Source organism: Dendrobates tinctorius, unplaced genomic scaffold (assembly GCF_039654945.1).
Source record: "Dendrobates tinctorius isolate UK_male_01 unplaced genomic scaffold, ASM3965494v1 ptg000008l, whole genome shotgun sequence".
Taxonomy (NCBI): Eukaryota; Metazoa; Chordata; class Amphibia; order Anura; family Dendrobatidae; genus Dendrobates; species Dendrobates tinctorius.
This window is the reverse complement of record NW_027361676.1, coordinates 28730540-28743358: the sequence shown is the minus strand read 5'-3', so window position 1 is coordinate 28743358 and position 12819 is coordinate 28730540. Positions and strand designations below refer to the sequence as shown.

General features: G+C 40.8%; 1 long non-coding RNA gene across 2 annotated transcripts in view; it reads left to right on the top strand.

The window, feature by feature from the left end:
• The first annotated feature begins 8551 nt into the window (after positions 1-8551).
• LOC141089496 (uncharacterized) overlaps positions 8552-12819 on the top strand; it is a 30854-nt gene continuing 26586 nt past the window's right edge. For both annotated transcript variants that reach the window (XR_012232307.1, XR_012232306.1), the window contains exons 1-3: positions 8552-8827; positions 8910-8969; positions 9065-9119. This is a non-coding gene — a long non-coding RNA (uncharacterized lncRNA). The remainder of the gene's footprint in view (positions 8828-8909; positions 8970-9064; positions 9120-12819) is intronic.

Below are 12819 nucleotides of genomic sequence, written 5' to 3'. Positions count from 1 at the left end.
TCGCTGACTTTCTTCTGCAGTGTCTGATAAATAATTCCCATTGTAGGTTGGAAGTGCATTATAACCCACAAATTATTAAATATGACATTTAAAAAAAGAGTAATCATGATTCATCTTGAGCTCATTGCAGAAAATTATTCAAACCTCATTGTTTAAGAAATAATTAAATTAAATCAATGGCAATATAAAATGATAAATACAAAACTAAAAATAGCAGAATATTAACATACAGAAGAGACATAATAACATAATAGGGATCTACCAAGAGAAAAAATAAAGTGCTGGCATGTCAGCACTGGATTATAAAGGGAAATAATGAATGGATACTGCTTATTTTCTTCTCTATTTATTTTTTCTTATTGCATCTGTAAGTATTTTTTTTAAATATAAGTTAGATAGCCCTTTTGACATGTCATATTCTGCTTGATTGCGAAACAATGGTGTGTGGATGATAAAAGGTATCAACCTTCACCAAATTTTTACACTTGCTTATGAACAGCTTGGTAGTATCTAGAGACTGGCAGTTGAAAACCCTTTAATAGTATGTATTCTGTTTAATTTTCCTCTTTACCTGGTTCACTTCACTGTGATGGCTTTTTCTTATGAGTGACCAGACGTCAAAATTAATCAGACCCTAAATTAGAGACCTGATTTTATTTTATTTTTTTCTAAACAATTTTATTTGTTTTACTTTATCTTTTGTTTAAATCCCAGAAGGGAACTTTAAGTGGCTTTTCTCTAATTGTTCATATATTAACCTACAACACGTCTGTAATAGAATATATTGTTTATTCCAGTATAAAATAGCAAGCAGTCTATTGGGCCCTGACATTGACATTCTTACTTGGTTGGCTAGGAAGCCATTTTTAAGAATGTGGCTACTATGGCAATTCACTGGTACCAGTAATTGGGAGTTATATTATGCTGTTTTTAATACATGCTACGCCAATCAGAGAGAGGAACATACACATGTATAAAATGAAGACAGTGAATTACAATTACTCTTTGGTTAAATAGAGTTATACAGTATTTCATCTATTTTGACAGAAATCCATTGGGGAATGGACTAAGTTAAAAGTAGAGTTATTCTTGCACAAAGAATCAAGATGAATTGCCAAAAGTACAACTTTACAACCACAAAAGGCCTTGTTCATTAAACCTTGATTTGGCCAATGTAAGGTTGACATGCAGCTTGACGTGATTTTAATTTTTCATTTACATTTTATTCACTTAGCGAATGCAATGGAATAAATTTGTCAGCTAAGATCAACCTTTTTACCAGTTTCTCTTCAATACTCAAAAAAGAAAAGAGAATCTGAGAATGAAATCTGTGAAACATTAAATGTTTTATTCTCTCATGTATTTACCTTCATACTTTTCAATCCCATAATTTTAAAGCTTTTCTTTAACAAAATAGCCTTTCCTGTTTCTACACTGGACTTTATGAAATATTATAGACGTTTAACTAGGTAAGTCTTGGTGTACATTGATCATTTTTACCAATAAATGAGGTAAACATAAAAACATATCTGAAAGATCTTGGACGGTTAATAGAATAAATCAGGGACATAATTGTTTAAGTAACACATGCAATATACAGCTGCTTTGCACATGTATTTATCAATAATTTTTACAAATCAAAAGAGAAAAGGGTGGATACAGAACACCAATTTAGCATCTTCTGTCTTGGTAGGTCTATAGGTATAATCTTACACAGCACAAATCTTTTTTTTTATAATTCTTTAACAAACTCTTGACAATAGTTATCTAATTTGCTTGTTTGACTCTGCTGTACCTATTGCATCTAATTTGTTTCACTTTCTGATTATGTCTTTCTTCCTTTATACCCATTGGTCAAATTGTTTTATAAATATTTGCAGAAACATTTCATCTGTAAGTATGACTAACAATGGACATACCCAAAATGTGTGGACTCTGCTAATGACTGCAGCACACAGGTATATGTGTTAAAATAATTATTGTCATCTCACCACTCACTTCTCCAGCTTCTCCACTCCTCACCTCAATGGTAAGGTCATTGTCATATCTTCTGATCTTCGGCATGCACCTTGAAAGTAACTCTAATGCCTCTCACAGTAAGCAGGGATTCTCAGCTCTGATGAAGCTCAGGAGGGTTCTGCGCAAGCACGCAGAAAATTATGGAAAAATATCGTCATGACATGTGCCATGATCTTGAGCGCGCATGCACAGAAACATTCTAGGCTTCATCAGAGCAGGAAGTCTTGGTTCACTGTGAGAAGCCTGGGGATTACAACACAAACAGCGTTAATCAGAAGATACAATGAGGACCGGATGGGTAATGGTTAGCAGCAGAGGGGCCAGAGAGGTCAAAGTTAAGGTAAGTATAAGGATATTTTTAACTTTGTGAGGTGACCACCATTTCGCTGAATCTGCACAGAAGAGAATTACAAAAAATCTTCATTTTAGCAATAACAGGTTATGGTAAAATTCAGTTCTACTCTAATTTATTTCCACATCTCTATTAGGAATAAATAATTAGATAACAAACAAGTATAACTAAACATTGCTAAGTAAATATGAATAAAAGTCCTGCCCACGAAAGATCGAAGGATACAAATGAAAAGGGAAGGGGTATCTTAGATAAAACACCCAAGAAAAGTTATGTAAGCATATAAACAAAAATGATAATTATCACAATGATTCTATCACACTATTGAAAATGATTTAAAAAAATGCTTCTTACAACATAAGCATGATAAAGACATTGGGGAAAAACTTGTGACTGATATTAATAAGGAGTTTAATATGCAAGACATTAGAAGACAATAAAGGAACACATTAGGGAGAGCAATCATCCAACAATATTCCAAATCTTTTGATTAATTATTTTTGCTTTGTCTCACAGTTAATTAAAATTAAATGTTTAAAAGTGAAATTGGCATATATTTAACCCCTTAGTGACAGAGCCAATTTGGTTCTTAATGGCCAAGCCAATTTTTCCAATTCTGACCACTGTCATTTTATGAAGTTATAGCTCTAGAGCGCTTCAACATATCTCACTGATTCTGAGATTGTTTTTTCATGACATATTGTGCTTCATGATAGTGATAAAATTTCTTCGATATAACTTGCATTTATTTATGAAAAAACAGAAATTTGGCAAAAAATTTTGAAAATTTTGCAATTTTCAAACTTTACTTTTTTGTACCCTTAAATCAGAGAGTAGTGTCACACAAAATAGTTAATAAAAAACATTTACCACATGCCAACTTTACATCAGCACCATTTTAGAAGCATAATTTTTTTTTGTTAGGATGTTATAAGGGTTCAAAGTTGACCAGCTATTTCTAATTTTTGCAACAAAATTTACAAAACCATTTTTTCAGGGACTTCCTCACATTTGAAGTGAGTTTTAGGGAGTCAATATAACAGAAAATACCCAAAAGTGACATCATTCTAAAAACTGCACCCCTCAAGGTGCACAAAACCACATTCAAGAAGTTTATTAACCCTTCAGGTGCTTCATGAGAGCTAAAGCAATGAGGAAGGAAAAAATGAACATTTTACTTTTTTTCACAAAAAGTTTACTTTGGAACCATTTTTTTTTATTTTCACAAGGATACCATGAGAAAATGGACCACAATATTTTTTGTGCAATTTCTCTTAATTACGTTCATTCCCCATATGTGGGTGAAAGCCACTGTTTGGGACCATGGCATGGCTCAGAAGGGAGGGAGCACTGTTTGGCTTTTTAAATGCAAAATTGGCTGGAATCAATGGTGGAGCCATGTCATGTTTGGAGACCCCCTGATATACCTAAACAGTGGAACTCCTCAATTCTAACTCCAACCCTAACCCTAACACACCCCTAACCCTAATCCCAACCCTAACCACAAACCTAACCCTTTGACTATGGGGGCGCTATACACTTATTTTTCAGTGCCATTAAAAAGATGAGCTGAGGCATAAGAACCCTTAATTGCCGCCATTAAAAGGCGTATCAGTGAAGAGAAAACAGCTGCACTCTGGGAAATTTTGATTTTCAATGCAAACATTTTTTTTTTTTATATTATTGAAGACACCACAGGGGAATAGTGCATTGAGGTAACGTTTCGACCCTATGTCGGGTCTTTTTCAAACCTCACTAGAAGAGACACATAAAGATAGACATTAGGATATATACAGTGATAATCACAAAAATGACAAACTCTGTAGAGGTTTAAACAGATATACATATTTACACAATTACATATTTACACTATATACAAAATCATCATATACAGGATCGTAGTGTGCAAAATCATTATAGAACAAAATTGTACAAATCAATCAGTTAGCCCATAGGATGTTGGAGTTAGATCCAGTAAATATTGATTGAAGCAGCTGTGGAGCTGGGTTACGGCGAGGCCGGCATAATAGAGCAAATCACATAAATGTAACATAATCAGGCAGTGCAAGCATGGAGACTGACCTTAAATCACAAGAGAAAAAGAAGCAATCACGGCAGTACGAATGTGCAGGAGGGGCTGAAAAAGGAGGAAACAAACAAGAGGTTTGGACCAGTATAGGACACTGCAGTAGGGAAAAGAAAGGGGGTAGGAGGGACAGAGGAGAGGCATACCTAAAGTGCCATATGTAGAAGTCCGGTCTGGCAGGGACCAGGCAGAGGTCCTGAGATGAGCTGAGGGGACAGGCAATGCAAGAGTTAACAGCATGAAAGCATTCTAAAGTAGCTCACAGTGCAGCACTGCCGCAGGACATACCTGGAAGCGTGGGGCAGCTAGCGCCGTCTGTGGTGTAGTGTGCAGGCACTGGTGGTCAGTGAGTTAAAGTAGCCTGGAGACCGGAAGTCAGTGGGAGTGTCTGAGGTGTGCTACTGTGTGGGAAACATCAGTGGTGTGTACTGAAGCCAGGCTGTGCCTTAGATGTCTTCTGAAACATTCGCTTTTGATGAAGGAGCAGCCTCGAGAATCCTCTCGAAAGTGACTAAACCAGGAGACTTCCTCAAGACTCCAGCTCATGAACTCCGCACAAAGGATTACGAGCGAGAACGGAAGAGACTGACATCATTTGATCTACACTCAGTTACACTAGCTCAGTACCATAGGCTAAGCAGGATTCCACGTGGCCTGAGGTGCCACTTGAGACCCACGCTTTTTTCTGAGAAACCTGAATACTGTGAAAAGTTCCAAAAAATCTTAAATAAATGTTCCTTGGACATTATTTTGCTCACCGTTGAATTCCTTCAAACAGCTATCGAGGAGTCTGAACAGAAGCTGACAGCTTTTGAGGAACAATTGTCCACATCTCTTTCCGCAGCAGATTGGAGCGCCCTGAAGGCCAAAACCGACAAGGCAATAGAAGAGCATCGTAAATACCTACAAGACAAGAAACGTTTTAAGTTTCATAGAGACTCCGAGGATTACTCTCTAGGTCGGGTATATCGATGGAACGACTCTGCTACCTCCAGCAACAGACGAACACCTGGATATCGTCACCAGGGATCACTCAGTACCGACAGCGACAGTTCCACCAACAGCTACTCACAAAATCGTTTTTTAGCAAAGCACCAAAATACGCGAACCAATACCCGACCCGGAGGAGACCGATTCGGAGGGCCGCCCAGAAACAACGCAGACCGCATGACTACGAGGTCCCAGGTAAGGCCCCCAACTCGGTGATGAACATTTCTTCCTACATGCTCAACCTCGCTGAATTGGCTGTCCTCCAGCGGGGCTTGTCCTTCTGTCCAACACCCCATGGGACAAATTCAGGTTGTCCCAAGACCTACGATTCTTTTACCGCAACCAGCGGCTCAAGACCCACTTTGGATCTCCTCAAGACTCAACCAGGAATAGGGTTCCTGCACCAGTGGAGAACCCCATTCCTGAATTAAGTATCATTAACTTTGGTCTACGGAATAAGAGTAACTTCAAGCCCCCTCAAAACTACCATGCCACTGAGGCCTATGTTGATCTTGTTCATAAGGAGATCAACATGCTCCTCGACCAACATCATTCTGGGCATTTACCGACCTATAGCAATTTCTCCCCCCTTGAGAAGCAGGCCCTTCAGTCCCTTAAAAATAACAAGAAAATCGTTATAAAACCAGCGGACAAGGGTGGGGCTATTGTTATACAGAGCACCACAGATTATATCACCGAAATTCTCAGGCAACTATCTGATACATCCACCTACAAGAAAATTCCCTCTGACCCTACCATAGGTATTAGGAATAAAATTGACATACTCTTGAGGAAATACTTATTACTTAACACCATTGACTCTAAGACAGTCACATTTTTATCTAATCAGCATCCTGTGACCCCTGTCATCTATACTCTTCCCAAAATACACAAATCCCTCACCAATCCCCCTGGCAGACCAATTGTCGCTTCCACCAATTCTATCTTGGCCCCATCTCTATTTTTCTTGAAAAAGTACTTATGCCATTCACTAAAACCATGAGGTCATTCGTTCTCGACACAGGTCACTTTTTTCAAACTCTTAAACAGCTACCTCATATCCCTTCTGAGTGTCTCCTCGTCACCTTTGATGTTAAAAGCCTCTATACCTCTATCCAGCATGATCTAGGTATAAAAGCAGTTGGTGACCTCCTTGAGCAGTCTGACCTCACTGGAAATTCTTAACAAATGTGTCTTGATTTTCTATCTCTGATTTTGCACGAGAATTTTTTCCTTTTCGGTGACCAATTCTTCCTACAGATTCAAGGCATCGCAATGGGCGCAAATGTAGCGCCTGCGTACGCTAACATATATATGGACGCCTTCGAACGTGCTTTCATCTATGAAGACACCCTATTTAGACAGCATAACATCTGTTGGCTTCGCTTCATAGACGATATTTTTTGTCTATGGACAGGTCCTCATGACACCCTGGTCGCCTTCACTTAACACCAGTTCACATTGAACTGTAGCTCATCACAAATTTCATTTCTTGACACCTTTGTCATAAGAGAAGCCAGTGGTCACCTCTCCACTGACATCTTTTCAAAGCCCACTGACTCCAACAGTTTACTCCACAATGACAGTTGCCATCCTACTTCCATCAAACATAGCTTGCCCCGCTCACAGTTTAAACGTGTGACACGCATAGTATCAAACCCACAGCTTCTGCCGGAACGTCTTGATGAAATGTCAAAAAAATTTTCGGCTCGCCATTACCCTCAAAATCTCCTCAATAAAGAAAAAACTTTGGCTCTCAACCCGGTACCTAAACAATCTGTTCAATCCAAACCTGAACGTATTCCCTTCGTCCACACCCACCACCCCATCATGCCTAAAGTCTATAACATCATCCAAAAACACTGGCCAATGCTCGCACGGTCATATCCGCAGGTCGAGGCATTTAAGACTCCACCATTAATGTGCAAAAGAAGACCTCACAATATTCGAGACAGGATCGTTAAAGCCGACTTGGGCAGTTTTACCCGGGTCCCCAGACAAACTTTCCTCAACACTGAGAGAAATGGCACATTTCCCTGTTTGGGATGTGCATGCTGCTCGAATGTTATTAAATCTAGCACTATCACCCACCCACATTCTGGCAAATAGTATACCATAAAAGGTTTCTTCACCTGTGAGTCCAACAACGTTGTATACGTGGTAAAATGCCCATGTGGTTTACTTTATGTCGGTGAAACGACACAACACATCCGTGACCGTATAGCAAGCCACAAATCGACCATTAGATGCAAAAAGACATGGCTTCCTCTTCCCCATCACTTCATAGCCACTAACCACTCGGTTTCTCAATTACGCTTCCAAATATTGGAACAGGTCGAAAAATCACGACGGGGTGGTGACCACATTAAACGCCTAAGAGAAAGGGAATCCTTTTGGATTTATACCTTACAGACCTTATCTCCCAAGGGCCTTAACAGGGAACTAGATATGGTTCTTAAATAAGTAATAGCACTGGCTTCTTGCTTGCCTGCTTGTTGTCTGATTCTTTTGCATACGTAAAATGTGAACTTTATATTCGCAGGTCTGTGTATAGCATGCTGACCTTCGCTCCCTCTGTACACTAACTCTCCCTAATTTTTCAGGCACCCTGACCCTTACATTTTACACCCATCAGGGTAAGTACTGATATTTTTCTAATCCAATTTTTTTTTTTTTTCCCCATTTGTCCTATTACCATTTCAATTTTTGGTTATTATTATTATTTATTTTATAATTTTTTTCTATTTCTTTATTATTTTTTATTTTTTCATTTTTTTCTTTGTTTCTTTTCATTCTTTCAATTCCTTCAGCAATTTTTCATTTTTATTTCCCTCAATTTTTCATTTTTATTTCCCGTTTTTCATTTTTTCAGAATTATTACATTCTATTTTATTTCCTTGTCAATCCCTTTGATCCATTTCATCCATTTCATCCATTTTTTTCCTCATTCATTAATTCCTTCTTTTAATGTTCTCCTCCCACTCCTCTATTACTTTTTCTCCATCTCCCTATCTCTTCTCCCTCCTTGTGCTATGCCCTCCTTCACTCCTCTCTCCTCATCCACCTTTCTCCATGGCTCAGCCTGACACTCCTTCCTCTTTCTCTCCCCCTCCCTTCCCCCAGTGCTACTACGCAGACGCCAGGCACACTTTTGTTTATGTCTTGTCTTCTCCTTGTAGTTTCTACCTTCAGCACACAGCGCAGGCGCCCCCACCAACAGCGCTACAAGCCTCGCTTCAGTACACACCACTGATGTTTCCCACACAGTAGCACACCTCAGACACTCCCACTGACTTCCGGTCTCCAGGCTACTTTAACTCACTGACCACCAGTGCCTGCACACTACACCACAGACGGCGCTAGCTGCCCCACGCTTCCAGGTATGTCCTGCGGCAGTGTTGCACTGTGAGCTACTTTAGAATGCTTTCATGCTGTTAACTCTTGCATTGCCTGTCCCCTCAGCTCATCTCAGGTCCTCTGCCTGGTCCCTGCCAGACCGGACTTCTACATATGGCACTTTAGGTATGCCTCTCCTCTGTCCCTCCTACCCCCTTTCTTTTCCCTACTGCAGTGTCCTATACTGGTCCAAACCTCTTGTTTGTTTCCTCCTTTTTCAGCCCCTCCTACACATTCATACTGCCGTGATTGCTTCTTTTTCTCTTGTGATTTAAGGTCAGTCTCCATGCTTGCACTGCCTGATTATGTTGCATTTATGTGATTTGCTCTATTATGCCGGCCTCGCCGTAACCCAGCTCCACAGCTGCTTCAATCAATATTTACTGGATCTAACTCCAACATCCTATGGGCTAACTGATTGATTTGTACAATTTTGTTCTATAATGATTTTGCACACAACGATCCTGTATATGATGATTTTGTATATAGTGTAAATATGTAATTGTGTAAATATGTATATCTGTTTAAACCTCTACAGAGTTTGTACATTTTTGTGATTATCACTGTATATATCCTAATGTCTATCTTTATGTGTCTCTTCTAGTGAGGTTTGAAAAAGACCCGACATAGGGTCGAAACGTTACCTCAACGCACTATTCCCCTGTGGTGTCTTCAATAATTAAAATAAATAAATAAAACATTTTTGCATTGAAAATCAAAATTTCCCAGAGTGCAGCTGCTTTCTCTTCACTGGATGACTGTCTGGACTAAGTTCCAGGTTCAGCTTGCACCTACCTCATATCCACAGAGTGCACGCCTTGTCTGTATCACTACTCATTAAAAGGCGTATCAACAGTCATTAAGGGGCTAAAAATCCAGTTATCCAGTTATTGGTCCTCTTGCTTAAAAAGAATGTTCAGGTACATTTTTGAAAAGCAGAGGATATAGAAAAAAGTAGCTACAATGGATCATGAGGAATCCCTGTTGTGCTACGTCTTGGAGGGTATGCAAACTCCTATCATCCTAGGCCTTCCCTGGCTGAAGAAACACAACCCGATCATAAATTGGCAGTCCAGTGAAGTAGTCAGTTGGGACCAGTCTTGTAAGGACTGCCACCTGAGAGCTACTGCCTCTGCCATCCTTCTTAAATCTGCCCTTTCTTCTCTGCTGGAAGCAGCTAAGGTGCTACTGGGGAGCAGGGGCAGGATTCAATCATCACAAGTAAACCCTGAGCCTCAGTGTCCTCTCAAGAGGAGGGATCAGGGGAGGGTGGTGGTTCTCTCTGTATGTAGTGAGGGTATGAATTTGTTGACACAGGGGGATGCCACTGTTGTCAGTTCCTCAAAGAGTTCACCATCCTTTAGCAAATTCATGCATAGAACATTCAGGTCTGAACCTGTGTGTGAATGAGTACGTGTGGGTGTCCACCAAAAACATCAGGTATGCAACTAGGGCCTCCAGTTCTAGGGTAATTGGGCCATATCAGGTGTCAGCCATTTTCAGCCCAGGGACATTGCAGCTGGAGTTACCCCAGTAATGCAGGGACACAATATATTCTGCCTCGAGAACCTACATTATTGCCATCTCCATTGGGCTGTGTTTGCCGTAAACCTGAGGATCATGTGACTGCAGAGGTGAATCTTTTTGGATTGAGGCATCCTCACCATATGTAGTTTCTGGTGAGGTCTGGTGTTTAGAGTCCAGAGGCCCCTCATTGAAAGGGGGTACTGTCATGATCCATTTTTGGATTTGTGGCAGCTCTGGTTCCACTATGTTTTAAATGTAGCTTTTTTGTTTTCAGGACCAGCGGGGGTTAATTTCAGCTTCCCTCACTGGCAATCTGTTGCAACTGCAGAGTTGTTATGTCAGCTGATGTGGGTGGTGACCACTCCCACTATACTTTAAATGGTCACTTGATGCATCAGCTGACTATTGGTGATAGAGTTATTCTATGGAGACCAGCCATGCAGTTGCAGCTCTCTTGTATCAGCTACTTCTGGAGTTTGGAGTCCTGTTTCGGTGTCATCTGCAGTGTGGAACTTGGCAACCGAGTCTTGAAACTATGTGCAGTGTTTTTTCCTCATCTGCCTCGTGTTTGTCACTGTCCCCTCTGTTGTTCTATCTGCAGTGGTGAAGCTAGCACCCTTGCCAGCCAGTGCACTAGCCACAGCAGTGCTAGGTGACAGCAAAGGACAAGGTTCCTGATGGTGGTGGAGGGAAGGACCTACTTTGGGTGTTAGGGGAGTGCAGGGAAAGGCTCAGGTTTGAGCTCAGGTGGTGACCTTCCCTCATTTCCCTATGAGTAAAACCTTCCTCTCCCCATTTCCATCCCGTTATGTGTGTGTCGTGCCATCTGCTGACCGACTCCCCCGTTGGGTCGCTATATATATCGTGACAGCCAGATTTTCACTTAAAAATCATTAGGCTTAATATTGTGGTGTAGCGAGGAGGCCCAATAGGCTGAGCCAAACCATTTGTGATAAAACTGTGTTTCAGACACAAATCAGAAGGCCAGATTTCCACTTAAAAATCATTAGGCCTAATATTGGGGTGAAGCGAGAAGGCCCAATTAGCTAATCCAAATCGTTTGTGATAAAACTGTTTCACTGACAAATCAAAAGGACAGATTTTCAATTAAAAATCGTTAGGCCTAATATTTAGTTGCAGCCAGGAACCTAATGAGCTAATTCATTTCATTTGTGATAAAACTGAGTGTCATTAACAAATTAGAAGGCCAGATTTCTGCTTAAAATCATTAGGCCTAAAATTGGGGTGCAGCGAGAAGGCCCAACTAGCTAATCCATATAATTTGTGAGGAAACAGTGACAAATAAGAAGGCCATATTTCCATTTACAAATTGCTAGGCCTAATATTGGATAATCCAAATAATCCAAATAATTGGATAGTCCAAATAGTTTGTGATAAAACTGTGGTTCAGAAACAAATCAGATGACCAGATTTCCACTTAAAATTCGTTAGGCCTAATATTAGGGTGCAGCCAGGAGTCCCAATTAGATAATTCAAATAGTTTGTAATAAAACGATGGTTCAAAAACAAATCAGAAGAACAGATTTACACTTAAAAATCATTAGGCCTAGGTATAACAGCATGGTTCAGGCAACTATCAAAGAAAATAAATAGTGAATGTTTATTTAGTGACAGGTGACTGACAGCTGTGGGCCTAAGGTTGTGAAACAGCAGGTTACAAGAGGGGAAAGGTACATGCAACATGAATGGGAAAAAGTGAGGTCATGGTGGAAGGGGCAATAGGCTTGGTGTTCGACATGTACGTAGGTTAGGTGTTAATGTCACTGTCTCGTCCTATCCAAAGACCACTGTCAATATACGTTGCTGGATTGGCTACTCGACTTGCTTTTGTCAGAGACACCGCACTGCACTTGCTCATAGAGCCAGTGCTCGTGTCCTGAGTACAGAAGCAGTGCTAAAAGATACCTGTGGAGTGGGCAGCAGAGGTGACCATGCGTGCTTCAGGCTAATAGTGTCAGGGTCCAGTCAGCGCTGGAAAGTAAAGAGGCATAGGACCTGCGGACACTGAAACTGAATAGTCTGCATGGGACCTATGGTCATGTGACAGCAAGGGGGCGGGGCTTAGCGTCCTGTATTCAGATAGGACAGGACACCACACAACAACTCAGAGTCAGGCAAAACAGAGGTCACAGCAGTACAGGCAAACGAGGTACAGAGGGACAAACAGACGGGTAGTCAGACAGAGCCAAAGGTCATACACAAGAGGGCGGTGCGGTACCAAGGGGACGAGCAGAGAGGAGTCGGGTCACAAGCAGAGAGTCATACACGAGAGGTAGCGCAGTACAAGAGGGTCAGGCAGAACTCGTAACAGGGACAGAACCAGATCACAACCGAATAAGCAAGCAAGTTATCAGGCACAAGGCACACGTATACAAGAGGTCACTTAACTCAGCCGAGGGCAGGAGTATAACTGACACCGGACCCAGGT